Source organism: Papio anubis, chromosome 4, assembly GCF_008728515.1.
Source record: "Papio anubis isolate 15944 chromosome 4, Panubis1.0, whole genome shotgun sequence".
NCBI lineage: Eukaryota > Metazoa > Chordata > Mammalia > Primates > Cercopithecidae > Papio > Papio anubis.
In genome coordinates, this window is record NC_044979.1 from 93,721,241 (window position 1) to 93,745,164 (window position 23,924).

Below are 23,924 nucleotides of genomic sequence, written 5' to 3' on the forward strand. Positions count from 1 at the left end.
GCCCCTAGTTACTATAAGCAGCCTACCCCTTTCCCATCAGCTCTAGTCAATAACTCACATCTGTTCTCTTGGTTACCTGCACCCATTGTTGCCCCGAAACTGCACGTCTCACATGCTCCACCACTGTACCTCACATCCCCCTTCTCTTCCATATTTAGAAAAATATTTGCAAGTAGCCAATCGGGTCAGCTCAGATTGTGCGGTCTGGCCCCAACCCATGGGGGAGTGACCCAGAAGTAGGGACTATGTGTCAGGAATAAAACCTGCTGCTCTTCTTTGTTTGGTGTGCTCTTGTGATCTTGATTGATGTGAGTGGCACCCTTCTGCAGAAGTAAATTTCCTTGCTGAGACAACTTTTGCCTGAGTGCTGGTTTCACTTTGCAGCACCCAGCATTTATTCCTAGAGCATTTTTATATCCAGCAATTCTGGGGGCTCATCAGGATCCCCATTCACCTTTGGGAAGGGGTCTTCAGTCACCCTACCCAGGGGAGACGCATTCCACTGCCCTGTTGCGGTAGCCTCAGGGATGGGAAATTGAGACCCACCCATTGTGATGAATAAACCTGGACTCTCAGCAACGCGGGGAGGAGAGGCTTGCAATACCACGGTGAGCAGGTAAACTCTGTGCACAGATCAAGGTAGGAAACATTGCAGGGGCGACAAAGTACTTCCTTGGTGGTCGGGATGGGTGTCGGGGCATTCTGGAGGTTGAAAGTGTGTGAATGGTAACAAACACTACTGTGCGGAGTGAGTCCAATCTGCTTTTCCATGATCACCTCATATAGCTTAGGGAGGCCCTCCGGGAGTCCCATCAGGGGTTTATAGTGACCCGCCATTAATGCTAAGAGGGACCTGAAATATTCCCTTGAGGGAAGTGGCCAGAGCGGACGAAATGAAAGGATGCAAGGAACCTCCAGCAGATGGGGCTAAAGGATAGGCAAGAAGGCCGGGCGCGGTGGCTCACGCCTGTAATCCAGCACTTTGGGAGGCCGAGGCGGGCGGATCAGGAAGTCAGGAGATCGAGACCATCCTGGCTAACACGGTGAAACCCCGTCTCTACTAAAAATACAAAAAATTAGCCGGGCGTGGTGGCGGGCGCCTGTAGTCCCAGCTACTCGGGTGGTTGAGGCAGGAGAATGGCGTGAACCTGGGAGGCGGAGCTTGCAGCGAGCCGAGATCGTGCCACTGCACTCCAGCCTGGGTGACTGAGTGAGACTCCGTCTCAAAAAAAAAAAAAAAAAAAAAAAAAAAAGGATAGGCAAGACATCTCTAATATGTTAGCATTGAGCCTTAGTAAAGCTTCCAGTGAAGGATAGGCAAGAGATTCCCTAATATGAGGGGTTGAGCCACAAGGAACCCCCCAAATAGGCAAGAAGTCCCTAATATGAGAGGTTGAGCCACAGCAAGCCCCTGCTAGGCAAGAAATTCCTAATATGAGGGATTGCACCTAGCCAAGACCCAATATGGGAAAGCAAAAAGGATAGGAACAGTGAAAAAGATATACCACCTGATAGTTCCCTAGATCCCATGAGAAAAGATAAGCATAGTAACAAAAATATACCACCTGATAGCCCCCAAGTCTCATGCTAAAATGTTGGGAAGATAATGAAAGACCATAAGGAAAGGCAACAAATGATAAAATGTTGCTGTTCTATTTGGACTCAAGACCTATCCTTAATCCCTCAATTTTCTGGCCAAAGTTTGGGTCGACTGAGGGGATACTATGTCAACTTTTAATTCAACATGTAAATAATAAAAGCCCAGTTTCTCAAGAAGAACTGGACTATGCTCTTTGCTGGAAGCAAAGACCTGTCCTCCCTTTTCCCTTATGCACCTGCCCCTACTGTAAAGACAGTGAAGGAAGGGATTCCGGGGATCTGGCAAAGAGAACGGCACACCGGATCCCCTAGATCATCCTCCACCTAATACCCCTAGTCCCCCACCTAATACCCCCCAACCTTTCCCATCAGGCCCAGCTTAAGTCCCCCTTTCTGAAAGGACTCCAAGCTCCTAATTCACCAGGTGGCTTTTGCCAGGCTAGCAACATCAAGGATCCGCTGCAACATGTTGTCGGCCTCCTCCAGCCCATAGTGCTCCCTCGCGGCAGGCAAAGCTCATGCTCCTGCCCCCGGGGCTGGTCCAGGGTCCCGGCACCATATTGACCGCGGCTCTGTGGGACACGCGGGCCAGGCCGCAGCCTATGCCCCAAGCCGACTACATTAGGGAACATCTGCCTTACGTTTGCCAGGGCCAAGTAACACGGGGCTTCAGCTGCGGCTCCAAGCAGCTAGGCATCCCCGCAGTTAAGTTTCCTAAGTAAGTAGTAGATAATCTTTCAGCTGATACATCCACTAGCAATTATTGTGGTCAGGCCAATGTTAAAGTGAAAATATCCACCAGAAAAGAACTTTAATTCTTTAAGGTCACTTATATTAAAATGTACCACCAGAAAAGTATTACATGTGTATAAGGCTATTCTGTCAAAAAAGATGGTTTAACATTAACTACTGATAATTCGCCTAACCTAGCAAGTTTCTTAACAAGAGATCCAAATCTAAAAAGAAAGCACACATATTTAGATTTAACTGGTTATAAACATCTGGCCAAACTTAGGAGAAACCCTCTTCAGAAATGACTAAGGGAAAAAGAATGCAACAGGTGTTCAGTAATTAATAAAGAAGTTCCTGGAAAAATAAAGTCAAAGTGTTTAATAAAAGTCTATTCAAATTTATAAGCTGTATGCACTTAGTCAAGCTTTAAAGTACCTGCAGGACCAGGAAAGAACCATCTATACTAATTCTAAATACACCTTTACAGTGGCTCATACATTTAGAAAATTTCAGACTAAATTAATAGTAAAAGTCAAAACCTTGTTCATGAGGAGTTAATCACCCAAGTGTCTATGGTCCATGTCTCCAAGCACCAGAAAAGCTTGTCTTTTAAAATAACCTAGCAAAGGCCGGGCGCGGTGGCTCAAGCCTATAATCCCAGCACTTTGGGAGGCCGAGACGGGTGGATCATGAGGTCAGGAGATCGAGACCATCCTGGCTAACACGGTGAAACCCCGTCTCTACTAAAAAAAATACAAAAAACTAGCCGGGCGAGGTGGCGGGCACCTGTAGTCCCAGCTACTCGGGAGGCTGAGGCAGGAGAATGGCGTGAACCCGGGAGGCGGAGCTTGCAGTGAGCTGAGATCCGGCCACTGCACTCCAGCCTGGGCAACAAAGCGAGACTCCGTCTCAAAAAATAAATAAATAAATAAAATAACCTAGCAAATCAGATAAGCCAAATAGGCTGCCATTTCTCCTGTAGGCACTAAAGGGAACTCAAAAAAAATGTTACCCATTAAAGACCCCAAGCTACGTATAGCACAGTCAAAGTTTATACGTGTATAGGAATTTATACCCTTAGTCAAACAAGTCTAGAGACTTGGTTGCCATAAATCAAATGTCTTCTATCTTCCTATTACCCTAGTAAAAATCCAAACTACTTTTCAAAACAATCCAGTGCCAACATTCCTACATACTTGGTTTATCTTCCACTTTCTCTTCCCTCAAAACTCAAAATTTTCCGGTACAGGTGCCGCCCCTAGAGTTCCCAGTACATCAACACCAGCCTAAGGAGCTGGCCTAGTGCTTCTAACCACTAAAACTGCAGTCCAAACAGCAAGAAAAGATGGACTAATCACATCCAAGTCAAGAAGGCATCACCATCCCCAAAGTCATGGGCCATTATCCAAGGGAATAATGTCCCCCTTCTCTTCCATATTTAGAAAAATATTTGCAAGTAGCCAATTGGATCAGCTCAGATTGTGCGGTCCGGCCCCAGCCCATGGGGGAGTGACCCAGAAGTAGGGACTATGCATCAGGAAAAAGGCAAAACCTCCTCTAAGGTTAAGAAAAGTTTAACTCTCTTTTATCTCTTCTATTACCCTTTCTTCTTTCCTCATTCTATTGCTAACCTTGTTTTCAATGTAACTAAGTCAGACTCACACCAAATCATTACCTTTGATGCTTGCCTTGCCTTGTGGCAAAGTATGTCCCTACTTTAGAAAAATACCTCTGCCCTTCAGAGATGCCACTGACCCCACGCCTTGCTCGTGGCATGGGTACCAAGGCACCCCAAGTTGGGACATATATTCTCAATGGGCAGATGTCATCCTGACTACCAGTGAACATGGCGGGACCTCCCCAGAGGGCTGTATGGACCTAAAATCTTGCCTCCGCCGTACCAAATGAACCACACCCTCTAATTGTCAACTTTACCATTGTAACCCAGTAACTATCTCTATTAATGCCCCTACCTTCACCAACCCTGCACCCCCTTTAGAACACTTTTATGGTTTAGAAACAGAGGTGAATGGATATGACCCTACCCTATAGGCTTCTTTAAAATATGCTTTGTTAACTCACTTCTCCTTCTCCTTCTAAACCTTCTACCCTGCCCAACAACAATGCCAAGGTCAATATTGTAGAAGTGAAGGATCTAAGACAAACTCTAGCAATTGAAACAGGGTATCAAGAACAAAAGCAATTGTTATGCTTGTGCACATGGCAGACCAGAGGCCCAGGTTGTCCTCTTTCCAAAACTAGGATGGTCCTTCAGTTGACCAGGTATGGACTGTATGGTAGCTCTTTTCCAGAATTCCACAGTTGGGGCAACAAGTCGTGTCAAGCTCTCTTTCTGTTATATCCTGAACTTCAACACCCTGCAGGTCAGCCCCCAAGAGCCATCCAGCTTCCGTCTCCCAACGTCAATTTCACCTTGTGTCTCACACCACAGGGGGAGAACTTGGCGTTCCTTGGAAGCTCAACAGGATATAGTGAGCTCAAGCCCTTCCAATAGCTTACCCATCAGTCTGCCCTTAGTCATCCTTGAGTGGATGTATGGTGGTATTGCAGTGGACCCTTACTGGACACTCTGCCAAGTAACTGAGCAGCACTTGTGCTCTTGTCCAATTGACTATCCCTTTCACCCTGGCATTTCATCAACCAGAGAAAGAAAAACCGCAACACCAAACAGTAAGAGAAGCCCCTTATGGGTCTTTTGACTCTCAAGTTTACATAGATGCCACTGGAGTCCAACGGGGAGTGCCTGACAGGTTCAAAGCCCATGACCAAATAGCTGCAGGATTTGACTCCATATTTCCACAGGTAACTATTAATAAAAATGTAGCTTGGATAAATTACATCTATTATAATCGGCAGCAGTTTATTAATTACACCAGGGATGCTATCAAAGGAATAGCCAACCAATTAGGGCCTACTAGCCAAATGGCTTGGGAAAACAGAATAGCTCTAGACATGTTATTAGCCAAAAAGATGTGTCTTTTGTTATGATTAAAACCTAATGTTGTACCTTCATCCCAAACAACGCTGCCCTCAAGGGGCGCGTAACAAAGGCCTTACAAGGACTTACCACTTTATCCAATAAATTAGCTAAAAATTCGGGAGTCAATGACCCTATTGCAGGATGGCTAAGAAAGTAGTTTGGTAAATGGAAAAAAATCATAGCTTTAATTCTTATTTCTCTTGCAATCGTAATAGGTGTACTCATTCTTGTTGAGTGTTGTGTCATATCATGCATCCGTAGGCTAGTACAAAACCTCCCTTAGTTCTTCTCCACCTTATTCAAGTAAACTTTTCCTTTTAGAAGATCAAATCAAATGGCAAAGCCAAGACATGTTAAAAACAAAAGTTTAAAGAGAAAGAATCGTAAGAAAATTAAAAGGGAGGAATTGTAAGAGACAATGAATTTCTCTGAGTTTCTCTTCAAAGATTTGGGCTGCTGACTTCCTTGTCCTTTGTTTTCAAACTCACCTGTCTTGTTTCTCCTCTCCCCTAGTTACTGTAAGCAGCCTACCCCCTTCCCATCAGCTCTAATCAATAACTCACATCTGTTCACTTGGTTACCTGCACCCACTGTTCCCCTGAAACTGCAGGTCTCACACCCTTCACCACTGTACCTCATGTCCCCCTTCTCTTCCATATTTAGAAAAATATTTTCAAGTAGCCAATCGGATCAGTTCAGATTGTGCGGTCCGGCCCCAGCCCATGGGGGAGTGACCCAGAAGTAGAGAATATGCATCAGGAATAAAAACCTGCTGCTCTCCTTTGTTTGGTGTGCTCTAGCAATATGGATTGACATGAGTGGCACCCTTCTGCAGAAGTAAATTTCCTTGCTGAGACAACTTTTGCCTGAGTGCTAGTTTCACTTTGCAGTACCGAGCATTTATTTCTAGAGCATTTTTATATCCAACATCTCCTTTCCCCTCTATTGTTTTGGAAATGATACATTGTATTTCTAATAATATACTAGTTTTCTTTAAATATTTTATGCCTACTTGACTTTAAAGTTAATAAAAACTTTGACCTTCTCCTAGAACAATAGAATCTGAGAATGTATTAATGCTAACTATTTCCCTCCTGCCTTTTGCTTAAAAGTTTTGAAGCTGGTTTTACTGAGGTATAAATTTATACATTTTAGGTTAATTTACTTTTTTTAAAGTGTTGACCAATATATACATACATATAACCACTACCATAATCAAGATATATGGAATATTCCCACCATTCCAGAAAGTTATCTTGGTTCCTTTGTATTTTGTCCCTTTCCCCAAGCCCTGATACATTCACTGATCCAGTTTCTTTTTCTGAAGTTTTGCCCTTTCCAGAATGTCCTATAAATGGAATTGTACATTATGTGGTTTTTGTGTCTGTCTTTTTTACTTAGCATAATGTTTTTAAGATTGGAGGATGTTACTGGGCGCAGTGGCTCACACTTGTAATCCCAGCACTTTGGGAGGCCAAGGCGGGTAGATCTCCTGAGGTTAGGAGTTCGAGACCAGCCTGACCAACATGGAGAAACCCCATCTCTACTAAAAATACAAAAGTAGCTGGGCGTAGTGGCATATGACTGTAATCCCAGCTACTTGGGAGGCTGAGACAGGAGAATCACTTGAACCCAGGACATGGAGGTTGCAATGAACTGAGATTGCACCATTGCACTTCAGCTGGGGCAACAAGAGCAAAACTCCATCTAAAAAAAAAAAAAAAAGAAAAAGAAAAAAACCGTTTATGGGATGTTGTAGCATGAATCAGTAGTTCATTTATTGTATTGCCGAGTAGTATTGAAACTGCCTTTGCAAAACTTAGAATAGTGAGAAATTTATGACAGTGAAGGAGATCTAACCAACCCCATCTTGCCTTTAACCCCCAAATTATCCTTAATCTTCCTAGGCGTGGGCCAAGTTAATTTTGGGAGAAATTTAGTTTGTAATTTAAATGATAATAGCCATTCCCCAAAACCATGCTGCCTTTGTAAAGCTAATGAAAGATCGCCAGATTAGAAGGATGAGAGGAGTCTGAATTCTGCTAAAGTGTAGACATTAACAGTCACCAGCCATTATTCCAGGGGTCACAAGATTTGCAACTTCCCCAATTCCTCCTGCAGATAACATCATTATTGTAGAACTTAAGACTGGCCTTTTGAGATGTATTTTCAGGCTTTTGCATTTCTGACTATTGATGGCCTCACCCACAACCCCCAACTGGTCCTGGGACCCGACCAGAAGCAGATTCAGTGCTTCTCAGAAGAGGACCATTTCCCACACCCCTATGATTGCACCCCCAACCAATCAGCAGCACGTATTCCCTAGCTACTCCCCTCTCCCCAAACTATCTTCCAAAACCCTAGCCTCCAGATTTTCAAGGAGGCTGATTTGAGTAACTATAAAGCTCCAGTCTCCCATTTAGCTGGATGTAGGTGCATCAAACTTTTAATCTTTTGCACTTCTCCTGTCTTAATAAATTGGCTGTATCTGGGCAGTGGGCAAAATGAACACTTTGGGTGGTTACAGTATTCCATTGTATAAATGTACCATAATTTGTTTATCCGTTCACCAGTTGATGGACATTTGGGCTATTTTATTATAGTTTCTTGTGATTGTTAGTAAAACTAATATAAACATTTATGTGTAGGCCTTTACTTGTTTATATAGATTTTTATTTCTCTTGAGTAAAAACCCAGGAGTGTTGGCATTTTTGGGTCATATCATAAGTGCGTGTTTAACTTTATAAGAAACCATGAAACTGTTTTCCAGAGTGACTGTACAATTTTGTATTCCCAACAGCAATGTATGAAGAGTTCTAGTTCTGCTTCTTCATCAGCATTTGATACGGTCAGTTTAAAAAATTTTAGCAATTCTAATCACTATGACTAAATCGCTGTCATAAAGCATTCTGATCAGTACTCAGTGGAAGAATTCCCTGCCTTGCAAATTCTAGCTGCACTGGCTTTGCTGAATTCTCAACCTTTCCTTTTCAATTTGGAGCGAATGGCCCTGTTTGGGTTCCCTTTCCCTGTGCTGTGGCCTGGAAACTCTCGTGCAGTATGCTGGCGGCAATTATAGGGCTTCCTTCATTTGTTTTCCTTCTCTCAGGGATCGCCGTTCTGTGGTTCCTGTTGTTCAACATCTGAAAACTGTTTTATATGTTTTTTTCTGGATTTTTGTTTGTTTAAAGTGGAGGAAGGGTATATTAACAAAATCACCACAAATCTGGTGGATTAAAATGTCGGTCTAAAGGAAGAAACTGAGGTACAAAATATAATTTCAAAGAGCTGGCTTGAGCCAGAATGAGGACAGTTGCCTGGAAGACAGACCCGAGTAACCTTGGGTATGTTGAACTCCATTAGACCTTTGTTACAAGTAGGTTTTTAAAGGCAAAAACGGAGAGAAGGAGTGGGCTGCTACAAAGCTATTTGTCAGGAATTCTCATTGCTTTCCAGAAAATAACACTGATTAGTAATTGGCTATACATTGTTGAACTACAGGCTGTGGGTTGTGGTGTCCATGGTGACAGTCTAGAGCAGGGGTCTCCAACTGTCAGGCCATGAACCTGTACCGGTCTGTGGCCTATTAGAAACTGGGAGCACAGCAGGAGGTGAGCAGCGGTGAGCAAGCATTATCACCTGAGCTCTGCCTCCTGGCAGATCAGCAGCAGCATTAGATCCTTATGGGAGTGCAGACACTATTGCACATGTGAGGGATCTAGGTTGCATGCTCCTTATGAGAATCTAACTAATGCCTGATGATCTGAAGTGGAACAGTTTCATCCCCAAACCATTCTGTCCCACCTCCCTGGTCCATGGAAAATTTGTCTTCCACGAAACTGGTCCCTGGTGCCAAAAAGGTTGGGGACCACTGGTCTAGAGTCCACGTGGCAAGCAGCTTCTAGAGATGATTACTTAGCTCAAAGTGGGGAAGGGTGACGTGACGTGACTGCTGTCACATTTCCCATGCCTCTCTGGCCTGGTAATTTAGAAGAGGCTCAATTTCTCACATAAAAAGTTCCCTTTCTTTCTCAAAAACAGTACATTTATTTTCTTAGAGTTCTGGAAGTCAGAAATCTGAAATCAGTTACACTGGCTGAAATCAAGGTGTTGGCAGGGCTGAGCTCCCCTGGAAGCTCTAGGGGAGAATATTTCCTTGCCTTTTCAGCTTCTAGAGCTTCATTCCTTGCATTCCTTGGCTTTAGGCTCCTTTTCCCATTTCCAAAGCCAGCAGTGTAGCATCTTGCTTCAGTCATCACATTGCCTCTGTTTCTGTTGTCAAATCTCTCTCTGCCTCGCTCTTATAAGGACATTTATGACTACATTTAGTGTCCATTAGATAATCTCCTCATTGCAAGATCCCTAGTTTAATCTTCAAAGCCTCTTTTGCCATATAAGGTAACATTCACAGCTTCTAGGGATTTGGGCTTGGATATTTTGGGGGATCATTATTCAGCCCACCACAGAGGGTAAATCCAGTTCCTATTTCTCCCTCACAGCTGGAAGTGGAAGTTCTTTTTTTGAATATGCCTGTTTTTTTTTGAATGTGCTTTTTTCCCCTCATGCTTTGGATTTTTTCAAAAATAATAATAAATGTTGTAAACCAAAAATAGAATTCTAAGCCTTATGACCACCTGAAAGGACCTCTCCTCTCACAAAGGGCATTCCAAAGCTAACCTGAAAAACTGTTTCGGGCCATGATGGGAAGGCAGGTGGTCAGACATGCCTCATTATATTCTCCCTTTTAGAATTAATGATAGAACAGACTCGTTAAGTCTGATGAGAAATATTTACAATCTATTCTCTCTGAGGCCTGCTACCTGGAGGCTTCACCTGCATGATAAAATCTTGGTCTCCATACCCTTATCTTAACCCAGATATTCCTAAGTCTTTAGACAATAACTTTTTCAACCAATGGCCAATCAGAAAATCTTTGAATCTACCTATCACCTCCAAGCGCCCCCTGCTTCCAGTTGTCCCACATTTCCAGATTGAACCAATGTACATCTTACATGTATTTGATTAATGTCTCATGTCTCTCTAAAATGTATAAAACCAAGCTCTTCCCCAGCCATCTTGGGCACATGTTCTCAGGATCTCCTGAGGGCTGTGCCTTGGGCCATTGGTCACTCATATTTGGCTCAGAAAAAGTCTCTTGAAATATTTTACAGAGTTTGACTATTTTTGTTGACAATGTACTTACTTTGTTGCTGGAGGGCTTAGGTGGGTTTCCAGAAGCTGGTGAGACCCCAGCCGCAGCCAGTTTCCAGGTTCTTGACACTATCTTGAGAAAGAATTCAGGGATCAGTTGGAATGAAGCAAAAGGCAAGAAGCTTTTATTGCCAAGTAAAAGTACACGCTTAAGAGAGAAGTGTGGGCATGCTTGTGAGAATGAGTTGTGCACAATGGAGTTTGGGTTTCTAATTTTATAGGTTTTTAAAAATTAGGCGATGGAATAATCACTAGTTATTCTGGAAAAGGAGGGGATTTCAGGGACCTCCCCATCCTCATTACCACCCCCTTTTATCCCTTATTTGGGGTTGCCTGGAGAGTGACAGACATGTCACCCTGACCAGGGTTTTGACTGTTTTCTCTCCCTCATTTTGGTTTTTCTGTTATCTGTGGTTTCATTGCCTACTTCCTGTTTTATACCCAGTGCTATTCCTCTCTCTGTTTCACAGTCTCTATCTATAAAATTCTATTATTATAATTGTGATGGGTTCTTCCTGCCCATTGCACAGACAAAACTAATTCACTGAGACCATGATATTGCAATAAAGAAAGAATTTTACACAGGGCCAGCCACATCACACAGGACACAGAGTTATTACTCAAATCAGTTTCCCTGAAAATTTGGAGGCAAGGGTTTTCCAAGGATAGTTTGGCAGTCAAAGGAATGAGTGATGCTGATTGCTTGGGGATACAATCATAGGGGTGTGGAAAACGGTCCTCGTGTACTGAGTCTGCTTCTGGGTGAGGGCCACAGGACCAGTTGAGACAAGAGTCATGGGTCTAGGTGGGGCCATCTAGTCATCAGAAATGCAAAAGCCTGAAAGGAGATCTCAGAAGGCCAATCTTAGGTTCTATAATAGTGAATTGGGGAAGTTGCACATCTTGCAACTGCTGGAATAATAGCTGGTAATCATTTAACTATGCTTACATCTTAGCAGAATTCAGGCCCCTCTCATCTTCCTAACCTCTTGGCCTTTAGTTAGTTTTACAGAGGCAGTTTAGTTTTTGCGAAGGGCTATTATCATTTAAAATATAAACTAAATTTCTCCCAAAGTTAGCTTGGCCTGCACCCAAGAATGAACAAGGGCAGTTTAGGAGGTTAGAAGCAAGATGCTGTTGGATAGATCAGATCTCTTTCACTGTCATAATTTTCTCATTGTTGTAATTTTTGCAAAGGTGGTTTCATTGTTTAAAGTTCTTGGTGGTTTAAACCTGCTGTTTGTTGTAACTACGGATATTAATTTGTGAGAGTTTGCTTCTTATTTCTTTGTAATTTTGGATTGTGATCTCATGTTCAATGTGCCTTTTGTTGTGGGAATCCTGCCAGGCCTGGGCTGAAGTTTGTATCCTGATAGTCATTTTGCGTTTGCTTTCTACCAGGTATCCTTGGAGTGTTGCTATCCCTCTAGGTTTAATTTTTATCTTTTTATTTTGGTGGTTACAAGAGTAGGTAGTTACGATGAATTAAACCTGAAACTCCTGGGAGGACAGGCTTGAAACACCTCCTTGAAACACCTCTTTTGCTTGTCTTCTGTGGCATTACTTTTTCTTGTGTTTCATTTTCTTTTTTATCTTACTGGATGCTTCTACTCAGTCTCTCTTCCTGGTTCCTCCTTTTCCTGCTCTAAACTTGGAAGTATCTGAAGACCTCTGTTCTACTCTATTTGCATTCACTTCCTACTAAATAAACTCATCTTGTTTCATGGTTTTAAATACCAATGATTTTCTGACTTTCTGACTTTCAGTTTATGTCTGCTGCCTGGACTTCTTTCCTGAATTGCAGATCTAGATAACCAGCTCTTTATTTATGATCTCCACCTGGGTGTCTAATAGGTAGTTTAAATTTAACATGTGCAAAAATGAACTCTTGATTACCACCCAACTGTTCCCTTGGCAGTGTCCTGTTTCAGTAAAAGGCAACTGCATTATTTTGTTCAGGCATAATACCTTGAAGTTATTCCTGATTTTCTCTCTCACATCCCATATATCCATCAGTATATCTTGTCAGCTTCTACCTTTGAAATATGCCAAGGATCCGATCAACCTTCCATTTCTCGCCATCTCCACTGCCATCGCCCTAGGCTAAGTTGCCACTGGTTTGCCTGGATTATTGTGATAGCCTTGTAATAGGTCTTCAGGTTTCCATCCATGCAACTCCTTCAAAATATTCAGGGTTTGGGAGGAGTGGATGGAGGTACAAGTGAATTAAGATTGGCCATGTATTGGCCGGGTGCAGTGGCTTACACCTGTAATCCTAGCACTTTGGGGGGCTGAGGGGCAGGCAGATCACTTGGGGTCACGAGTTCAAGATCAGCCTGGCCAACATGGTGAAACCCTGTCTCTACTAAAAATACAAAAAATAGCCAGGTGTGGTGGCATGTGCCTGTAATCCCAGCTACTCAGGAGGCTGAGGCAGGAGAATCCCTTGAACCTGGGAGATGGAGGTTGCAGTGAGCTGAGATTGTGCCACTGCACTCTAGCCTGGGCGACAGAGTGAGACTCTGTCTCAAAAAAAAAAAAAAAAAGAAAAGAAAAAAAAAGATTGGCCATGTATTGCTAATTACTGAAATCTGGTGAGAGCAACATTGAGTTCATTATGCTGTTCTCTTTATTTTTGTGTATTTTCCCTTTACGATTTACAGTGCCTTACAATTTTCTATGCCTGCATAATTCAGTACGGTAGCTACCATATGTAGCTATTGAGTGCTTGAAACGTGGCTAGTCTGAATTGAGATGTGCTGTGAGTATAAGATACATGCTGAACTTTAAAGACTTAGTAAGAAGGAAAAAAGTAAAAGATCTCATTAATATTTTATTATATTGATTATGTGTGGAGATGATAATATTTTGGTTATATAAGGTCAATTAAAATGTGTTATTAAAATTAATTTCACTTGCTTCTTTTCGCTTTTTAAATATGGCTACTAGAAAATTTAAAATGGTGGCTCATGTCTGTAATCCGAGCACTTTAGGAGGCTGAGGCTGGAGGATCGCTTGAGCCCAGGAGTTTGAGACCAGCCTGGGCAAGATGGTGAAACCCCATCTCTACCAAAAATATAAAATAAAACTTTAGCTGAGTGTGGTAGTGCATGCCTGTAGTACCAGCTATTTGGGAGACTGAGTTGGGAGGATCACTCACCTGTGCCTGGGAAGTTGAAGCTACAGTGAACTGTGATTATGCCACTGCATTCCATCCTGAGTGACACAGCGAGACCCTGTCTCAAAAAAGAAAAGAAAAAAAGCTTTATAAAATAAGATGGAATGAATGGCTAGTTTATTTCTTTCAAAGGAATTAAGGTAAAATAAACAACTTAGTACTACTCAATGTTTATATGTATTTGTAATTAGTGGCATGGAGAGTTTTAGAGATACTGGTGAGGAATTCAAGAAAGTAAATAAAATACAGATCAAGAGATACATAGAGTCAGAAATGACTTTTTTCCAATAGGTAAAATCCCATTTCTCAAAGGAATTTTTCAAATTCTTTTGTTGCTGTGGCATTTTTTATTGTATTAATAGTAATCCAGTAAACTGGACAATGTTAAGGAGCTTAGAAATTTTTGGGATACACTGAAATTTTTGTTGTGCTGGTAATTATTAACAAAACTTAATCTGGTTATAAAATACATTTTTGAAAGCGGTTATTATTCCTTATTCAAATATTAAACGATGAGGCAGGGAAAGGAACAAAAAAGGGAAAAATGAGGACTATTTTTAACTTTGTCCTAATTTTTAAAATGTAAGATGACTATGACCAGGTGCGGTGGCTCACACCTGTAATCTCAGCACTTTGGGAGGCTGAGGTGGGTGGATTGCCTGAGCTCAAGAGTTTAAAACCAGCCTGGGCAACATGGTGAAACCTTGTCTCTACTAAAATACAAAAAATTAGCTGGGCGTGGTGGCACATGCCTGTAGTCCCCGCTACCCAGGAGGCTGAGGCATGAGAATTGTTTGAACCCGGGAGACGGATGTTGCAGTGAGCTGAGATTACACCACTGCATTAGAGCCTGGGCAACAGAGCAAGACTCTGTCTCCAAATAAATAAATAAATAAATAAATAAATGGTAAGATGACTAAATGTCTTAATGAAGTAAAAGCAAAGGGATCTTCCCCTGAATATATTTATTAGGTTGGTGCAAAAGTAATTGCTTTTTTATTACTTTTATGGCAAAAAACGCAATTACTTTTGTGCCAACCTAATGCTTTTCTATTTCAATTTCAGCCTTGATCACAGCATCCCCTTCAAATATAACTGGAAAAATGAAATGACACCAACATGATATATGACAATTTGGACAGAGAAATTTATTTTTGGGTCAGAGTCTTGCTCTGTTGTCCAGGCTGGAGTGCCATGGCATGAACACAGCTGATTGCAGCCTCCACCACCTGGGTTCAAGTGATCCTCCCACCTCAGCCTCCCAAGTAGCTGGGACCACAGGTGTGCACCACCATGCCCAGCTAATTTTTAAAGTTTTTGTAGAGACAGGGGTTCCCTAGCTCGCCCAGGCTGGTCTCAAACTCCTGGACCCAAGTGATTTTCCCGCCTCGGCCTCCCAAAGTACTGAGATTACAGGTGTAAGCCACTATGCCTGGCCAGACTGTGAAATGTAAATAGATGAAATTGACAAATCAAGGCTAGTACATTAAAGACTTTTAACCAATACTTTTAAAGTATACCTCCAGTGGGCTTTTGGATATATTATTTTGCGCTCATTTAAAAAACATTTATTAAATGTATATTGTATGCTAACACTGTGCCAACTACCCAAGGACAAAAAATTATACTTTTGTAGTAGCTATCCTTTACTGAGAGCTAACAATGTCAAGTAAGTTCTTTGCAGGGATTTTCTCAGTCAATTCTCATAGGAGAGGTAATTTTATTATTCTAAATACACAAATGAGGAGACAAAGACTTTTCAAAGAATTTTGCTATCAAAGAGTTCACACCTCAAGAGATGAGAACAAGCATAAACTTAACAGAAGGTGCCAAAAGCTACGATAGAGAGTGCAGAAGGATTGCCTTTAAGGGTAGCAATGAGGGAAGACCTTCCAGAGGACAAGATGCTTGTCCTGAAATTGACAGGGGTAGGTGTTTGCAAGGTGGAGAAAAAGAGCAGAAATTATTGCTACCACATGCAAAGGCACTAAAATCTGAAATGATCTGAGCATTAATGAAAACTTTTCCATCAGTCTTTGAGTTATTCATTATGTAACACACATTTTGGGCAATGAAGGATCACCCTCTTGAGTTATTGCTGGGGGCCTGAAGTGTTGTCAGGGCTTGTTAGGATCAGCGTATTGATTAGAACTTCACGTCCTAGGCTTGGGCCTTAACTTTGCAGTTCAGTCAGGTAGATTCCACACCAAATAGCACAGAGGTTGGGAAAATAGATTCTGTGCCAGACTGCCTGAGTTTAAATCTCAGCTCTGTCACTAATTACCAGTGAATGTGACCTTGAAAAAATTACCTAACATTTTTATGATTTAGTATCTTCATTCACAAAATGAGAACAACAACAGAATCTACTTTATCATAGGACCGTTGTAAGAATGAAAGGAGTCAATATAGATAAAGCTCTGAGAACAGAGCCTGGTACATAGGAAACTCTACATAAGTGTTAGTTACTAGTATTACTTGAGACTGGCATTTAAACAGAAAGCTATTTTGTTCATTCAGAATAAACTTTGTTTCTTTCTATTGATGCCCCAGTTTCCTAGCACAGTACTTTTTAAATGTTAAGATACCTGAGAAGATAAATTTTGATTCAGAAAGTTGTTTGGAGGAAATAGGCAGAGAATATTTATTCCAAGCTCCGGTAAAGGCCAGTGAGATATTCCTATACCATAATAAAGACAAACTCACTATTGATTAGGTTACTTCTGTCTCCCAGAATCATTATCTTACTCCTGTGTTTCTTCCTGCCCAGCCATGTACAGCTAGTGGTTCAGGGTGGGGAGAAGACAGAATCGGGAAAGAATCCCAGAAGTGCTAGACATTAAGCTAAGATCTTTTTGATAATATACTCAGGGTGACCTGTTTGAAGAACTACTATCCTCTACTCCACTAACTCCCTTGGGTGGAATGTGGCTTGGGTTCCTAAGCTGTGGAAAGACTTTGGAATAGTCAAGGAACTCTAAGAATTGCTAAATGTCCCTGATAGACTAGAGAGAAGGAAGGTTTCACTATAGAACTAGAACTTTTGTTTTTCTTTTCTTTTTTTAAGACAGTGTCTCGTTCTGTTACCCAGGCGGGAGTGCAGTAGTGCCATCTTGGCTCACTGCAGTCTCAAACTCCCAGGCTCAAGCAATTCTTCCACCTCAGTCTCCTGAGTAGCTGGGACTATAGGCACACACCACCACACCTGGATAATGTTTGTATTTTTTGTAGAGACGAGGTTTTGCCATGTTGCCCAGGTTTGTGTCGAACTGGGCTCAAGCAATCTGCCCACCTTGGCCTTCCAAAGTGCCAGGATTACAGGCCTGAACCAGCATGCCTAGCCTACTATAGAACTGTTGTTACGTTCTTTGGAACCCTCTACTAAGTAGAGGTGGCTCAGGAACTTTACCTTGTGGCTCTCAAAAACATGTTTTTCTAGGTTTGGCTTGGAGATGATGCTTCCATAAACCATCAGAGATTCATGACACGTTGGGTTGAAAAGACTGTAGTGGAATAGAGTTTACGTGAACAATAACCTTATTAGCTTTAAGTCCTCCAAGACACTGGCCATAAATGCTTGAAGAAGTGAAGGCAATATATAATCCAAATAATAGTGTAATGTGTTCACTCTGGTCAAGCAGTGTCTGGAAGTTTTTCTACTTGGTTCCTTCTGGAATGAAGGTAAGTTTATAGACACACTGGTGCTCTTATTCAGTAAAGACCCTCCTGTTCCAGGGAGCTGGTTCAGAAGGCCAGAGATCAGTGGCATCCAATAACTCATGGATGGACCAGTTTGAGACTTCTACTGTGGCCATAGACACAAAATTTACCTTCTTTTTTTCCTCATGAAGAACTGCTGGGGCTATCTCTGGGATCTCAAAGGACTTTTTATCTGCTGTCTAGAGGGGAGAGACGAGTCATGCAAAGTAAAGTGCCAAGTTCTAAAAAAGAGAGTTTAGAGAAAAAACTGTTGTTGGGAAGTGGGAATCAAGGAAGGTCTCAAAGAAGACAGGATGCTTGTACTGAATTTTAAAGTTGAGGAGAAGCCTGCATAGCGGACAAGGGAGCAGAAAGACGAGTGTTGCAGGAATACAGCCTGCATAACCAAAGATTCAGAAATCTGAAATCATCTGAATCTTAGCCAAAACACTTCACGTTATACTATTAGCAATTTCAATATGTTTTGAAAGGGTCAAATACTGCAGGGCTGGGAAAGAAAGTTATTCTCTTTCCAGAAAAGGGGAAGTTTGAGCTGAGTGTTGAGGACAGGAGTTTGATAAATAGAATGCAATGGAGGACGGCTGATGCTGCATCCACCATTCTGTGATAACGAAGGAAAGGCTGAGGACACTGCAGAGTGTCAGCCATGACGTCTTCCAGCTGCTGAACTGGTTACAATTTGTTTAGGACACTTAAGTTGAATTTTCTGTTATTTTTATAAAATGAATTCCTGACTATGGAGAATTCAGTATGATAAGTGGAGTGCTAAAGGTAAGAGACTCTGAAATATGAAACTGGCTGACTAGAGGGGTTACAATCACAGGGTTTGAGGATCTACAATGTTTATAGGCTAGTGGTAACAGAGGAAAAATTGGTCAAATTATTATCTACCGTGTCTTGGGACCAAGACTATGTAATAACAGCACGGCTATAGGTTTAGGGAAAATGTTTGGAAAAAATCTCAGGTTTTCAACGTGTGTTACCTATTACTTGCAGTTGAAGAGACAGGAAAAGATACATAATCAAAATAAAGTTGGGGGTCATTTTATTAATATAAAGTAAAATAGACTCCAAAACACAAAAAAATTACCAGAAAGTTTTACTTCTTGTTGATACACAGTTTAATGCACCAAGAAAATGTAGCATTTTAACAATTCTAAACTTAACACGGTCTAATACAGGTTTTGAATGCTTGTATTTAAATATAAGTTTACTTATTTATTTATTTTTTGAAATGGAGACTCATTCTATTCCCCAGGCTCGAGTGCAGTGGTGTGATCTCAACTAACTGCAATGTCTGCCCCCTGGGTTCAAGCGATTCTCATGCCTCAGCCTCCTGAGTAGCTGGGATTATAGACACCTGCCACCATGTCTGCTTAATTTTTGTATTTTTAGTACAGAATGGGTTTTGCCATGTCGGCCAGCCTGGTCTCGAATTCCTGACTTTGAATGATCTACCCACCTCGGCCTCCCAAAGTGCCAGGATTATGGGCGTGAGATACCATGCCTGGCCAAATACAAGTTTAGTCTTCAAAATATATAAAGCAAAAAGTGAAGGAAGTAACTAGGTGGAAAGAGAAATTAGAGGACATATGGATCGGGCTGGCAACAACTCATCTCAGTGACCAATCTTTTAAAAAATTATTTAATTATTTATTATTTTAGAGATAGGGTCTTACTCTGTCACCCAAGCTGCAGTGAAGTGGTGCTACTACCATAGCTCACTGCAACCTAGAACTCCTGGGCTTAAGTTATCCTCCTGCCTCAGCCTCCTGAGTAGCTAGGACTACAGGCAGGTACCTCCATGCTAGGCTAATTTAAATTTTTTTTTTTTGTAGAGGCAGGGTGTTGTAATGTTGCCCAGGCTGGTCTTGAACTCCTGGCCTCCAGTGATCCTCTTGCTTTGGCTTCCCAAAGTGCTGTGATTACAGGCATGAGCCACTGTGCCTGGCTTAAATTTTTTTTTTTTATTGATACATACTAATTGTGCTTATTTATGAAGTCCATGTGATATTTTGACACATATATACAGGTGTATTGGTCAAATAAGGTTTTTTTTTTTTTTTTTTTTGAGACGGAGTCTCGCTCTGTCGCCCAGGCTGGAGTGCAGTGGCCGGATCTCAGCTCACTGCAAGCTCCGCCTCCCGGGTTCACGCCATTCTCCAGCCTCAGCCTCCCGAGTAGCTGGGACTACAGGCGCCCGCCACCTCGCCCGGCTAGTTTTTTGTATTTCTTAATAGAGACGGGGTTTCACCGTGTTAGCCAGGATGGTCTCGATCTCCTGACCTCGTGATCCGCCCGTCTCGGCCTCCCAAAGTGCTGGGATTACAGGCTTGAGCCACCGCGCCCGGCCCAAATAAGGTTATTTAGGATATCCATCAACTCAAACATTTATAATTTCTTTGTGTTGGGAATATTTCAAATCTTCCCTTCCAGCTATTTCAAAATATACAGTAAATTACTGTCAAGTAAAGTTACCCTACTATGTTATTAAACACTAGAACTTACTCCTTCTGTCTAACTATATTTTTGTACCCTTTAACCAACTTTTCTTCCTCCCGACCCTCTTCTTCCCAGCCTCTGGTAACCATCATTCTACTCTCTACCTCCATGAGATCAACGTTTTTAGCTTTCACATATGAGACAGAACATTTGATATTTCCCTTTCTGTGTCTGGCTTATTTCACATAAAATAATGACCTACAGTTCCATCATGTTGCTGCAAATGACAGGATTTCTTTTTTTTTTTTTTTTATAGCTGAACAATATTGTGTACATATACCATATTTTTCTTTATTCATTTGTCTATTGAGGAACACTTAGGTTGATTCCAAATCTTGGCTATTGTGAATAATGCTACAATAAACATGCAAGTATAGGTATCACTTTGATATACTGATTTCTTTTCCTTTGGATAAACACCCAGTAATGGGATTGCTGGATCCTATGGTAGTTCTATTTTTAGTTTTTTGAGAAACCTTCATACTGTTGTTTAAACTGACTATACTAATGTATATTCCCACCAACAGTGTATAAGAGTTCCTCTGTTCTCTGCATCCTCGCCAGCATTTGTTATTTTTAGTCTTTTTGCTTATAGCTAGTCTAACAGGGGTAAGATGGTATGCCATGGTTTTAATTTGCATTTCCCTGATGATTAGTGATGCTGAACATTTTTTCATATACCTCTTGGCCACTTGTATGTCTTCTTTTGCGAAATGTCTATTCATGTCTTTTGCCTGCCCACTTTTCAATGGGATTATGTGGATTTTTACTGTTGGGTTGAGTTCCTTGTATTTTCTGGATATTAGTCCCTTGTTGGATGAATAGTTTGCAAATATTTTCTCTCTACAGGCTGTCTCTTCAATTTGTTGATTGTTTCCTTGGCAGTGCAGAAGTTTTTTAGTTTAATCTAGTCCTATTTGTCTATTTTTGGTTTTGTTGCCCGTGCTTTTGAAGTCTTAGCTATAAAATCTTTGCCTGGATCAATGTTCTGAAGCATTTTTCTATGTTTTCTTCTAGTAGTTTCATAGTTTCAGGTCTTACTTTTAAGTCTTTAATCCACAAGTTAGTTTTTGTATATGGTGAGAGATAGAAGTCTAATTTCATTCTTCTGCATATGGTTTTACAATTTTCCCAATATCATTTGTTGAAGAGACTGTCCTTTATCCAATGTATATTCCTGGCACCTTTGTCAAAAATCAGTTGTCTGTAAATAAGTAGTTTGTTTCTGGATTCTCTATTCTCTTCCATTGGTCTATATGTCTGTTTTTATACCAATACCATGCTATTTTGGTTACCATAGCTTTGTAGTATGTTTTGAAGTCAGGCAGTGTGATGCTTCCACCTTTGTTCTTTTTATTCAGTATTGCTTTGGCTATTCAGGCTTTTTGTGGGTCCACATAAATTTTAGGATTGTTTTTCTATTTACATAAAAAATGTCATTGGCATTTTGACAGGTATTGCATTGACTGTATAGATTGCTTTGGGTAGCGTGGTCATTTTAACAATATTAATTAATCCATTAGCATGGGATGTCTTTCCATTTGTTTGTGTTCTCTCCAATGTCTTTTGTCAGTGTTTTGTAGTTTTCCTTGGGGAGTTCTTTCTCCTCTTTCATTAAATTTATTACTAGGTATTTCATGTTTTTTTGGTAGCTATTGTAAATGGGATTGCTTTCTTGATTTCTTTTTCAGCTAGTTCATTATTGGTGTATAGAAACTTTATTTGTTTTTGTATGTTGATTTTGTATACTGAAACTTTACTGAATTTGTTTATCAGTTCTAACAGTTTTTATGATGGAGTCTGGGTTTTTCTCTATATAAGATCATGTCCTTTACATAGAAGGACAATTTGACTTCCTTTATTTCCAATTTGAGGGCCTTTTGTTTATTTCTCTTGTCTGATTGCTCTGGCTAGGACTTTCAGTACTATGTTGAATAAGAGTTGTGTAAGTGGGCATCCATGTCTTGTTCCAGTTCCTAGATGAAAGTCTGTCTGTCATCTTTTCCCCATTTAGTATGATGTTAGCTGTAGGTTTGTCATAAATAGTCTTTATTAAGTTCAGGTATGTTCCTTCTGTGCCTAATTTGTTGAAAGTTTTTATCACCAAGGGATAACTGTAAGTCCAATCAAATCTCTTTCTTTTGTAAATTGCTCAGTCTTGGGTATGTCTTTATCAGCAGCATGAAAACGGACAAATACATGGCCCTTATGGGAATTTTCAGCCCCAATTCATTTCATCTGGGCTGTTCACAAAATTTCAATGTATGAATTCAGGACATAGCACTATCAATAAAGTACTCTTCTGAAAAGACCTGCTCCTGACTCTAAATACCTACTCAAGACTCAAGACTGATGTACAAATTTACAGGAAATACAGGGGATAAAGAACATAGTAAGTGACGCCTTTCTGTAAACAACCAAATTCAGAAAGATATTCTACAGGAAAAGTGATCCAAATTCTTCAACAAATTAATGGCAGAAAAAATTGGGGTAGGAGAAAAGGAACTGTCTAAAATTACAAAAGACTCATAATATATTAAACACATATAAACTAAAGGTAGTATAGACCTTGGTTGAATTCTAATTTTTATAAAACTAGACTTATTAGATGACATCTAATAGATGATATCTAGGCTGAGTATTATTAGATGATATCAAGGAATTACTGTTCAATTTGTTAGGTGTGATAATGGCATTGTGGATTTTAAAACAAGTTATCAGCTGGGTGCGGTAGCTCATGCCTGTAATCCCAGCACTTTGGGAGACTGAGCGGGCAGATCATGAGGTCAAGAGATTGAGACCGTCCTGGCTGACATGGTGAAACCCCGTCTCTACTAAAAACACAAAAGTTATCTGGGCGTGGTAGTGCGTGCCTGTAGTCCCAGCTACTCAGGAGGCTGAGGCAGGAGAATTGCTTGAACTTGGCAGGTGGAGTTTGCAGTGAGCTGAGATCATGCCACTGCACTCCAGCCTGGTGACAGAGTGAGACTCTATCTCAAAACAACAACAGCAGCAGCAGCAGCAGCAGCAGCAACAACAACAACAACAACAAAACCCAAAAAACAAAAAAAGAAAAAACAGAAACAAGTTATCTGTTAGAGATGCACACTAAAGAATTATCTTTCTTGTCTTGTAGCTATCAACTGTCAAACCATTAAGACAATAAGAATCAGTCTGATCAGGATTAAGATTGACTGAGAGAAGATTGCAGAGACTTAGACTTTAAGCTGGGTGCAGTAGCTGGTTGAGATTTTGGGATTGCCTTACTTAGAGGTCTAATGAATGCCTTTAATGTACAATGCCTGCATGGGAAGAAGGGTATACATGGATATTAATCAGCTTAAGGATAAGCTGTCACCAACTATGTTTCTTGGTGAACTAAACACATTTTTAACCCAACACACATTTCTTTTTTTCTTTTTCTTTTTTTTTTTTTTGAGACTGAGTTTCACTCTTATCACCCAGGCTGGAGTTAAATGGTGCCATCTCAGCTCACTGTAACTTCTACCTCCTGGGTTCAAGCATTTCTCCTGCCTCAGCCACCCCAGTAGCTGGGATTACAGGCATGAGCCACCACGCCTGGCTAATTTTGTATTTTTAGTGGAGACAGGATTTCACCACGTTGGCCAGGCTCCTGACCTCAGGTGACCCACCTGCCTTGACGTCCCAAAGTGCTTGGATGAGCCACCGTGCCCTGTCCCAACACACATTTTTAACCCTCTCCTTGACAACTGCCATCATAGAGCCTGGAGACCTAAGTACTGGATTGGCTTTCCCAGTTTTCTTTATACCAAGGGGTGGCCATGTGAGATATAAATGAAAATCTTTTTGCAGAGAGGCCTCTAGGAAAACTCTTTCATAAAAGAAACAAATGATGTTGGTGGCCCTCCTTTTTCCTTTCTTGAATTTGGATATGATTTCTGGAGCTGTAACAGCTCTTGCAACCATGAGGAAAATCCTCTAAACTAATGTGAGCAACTA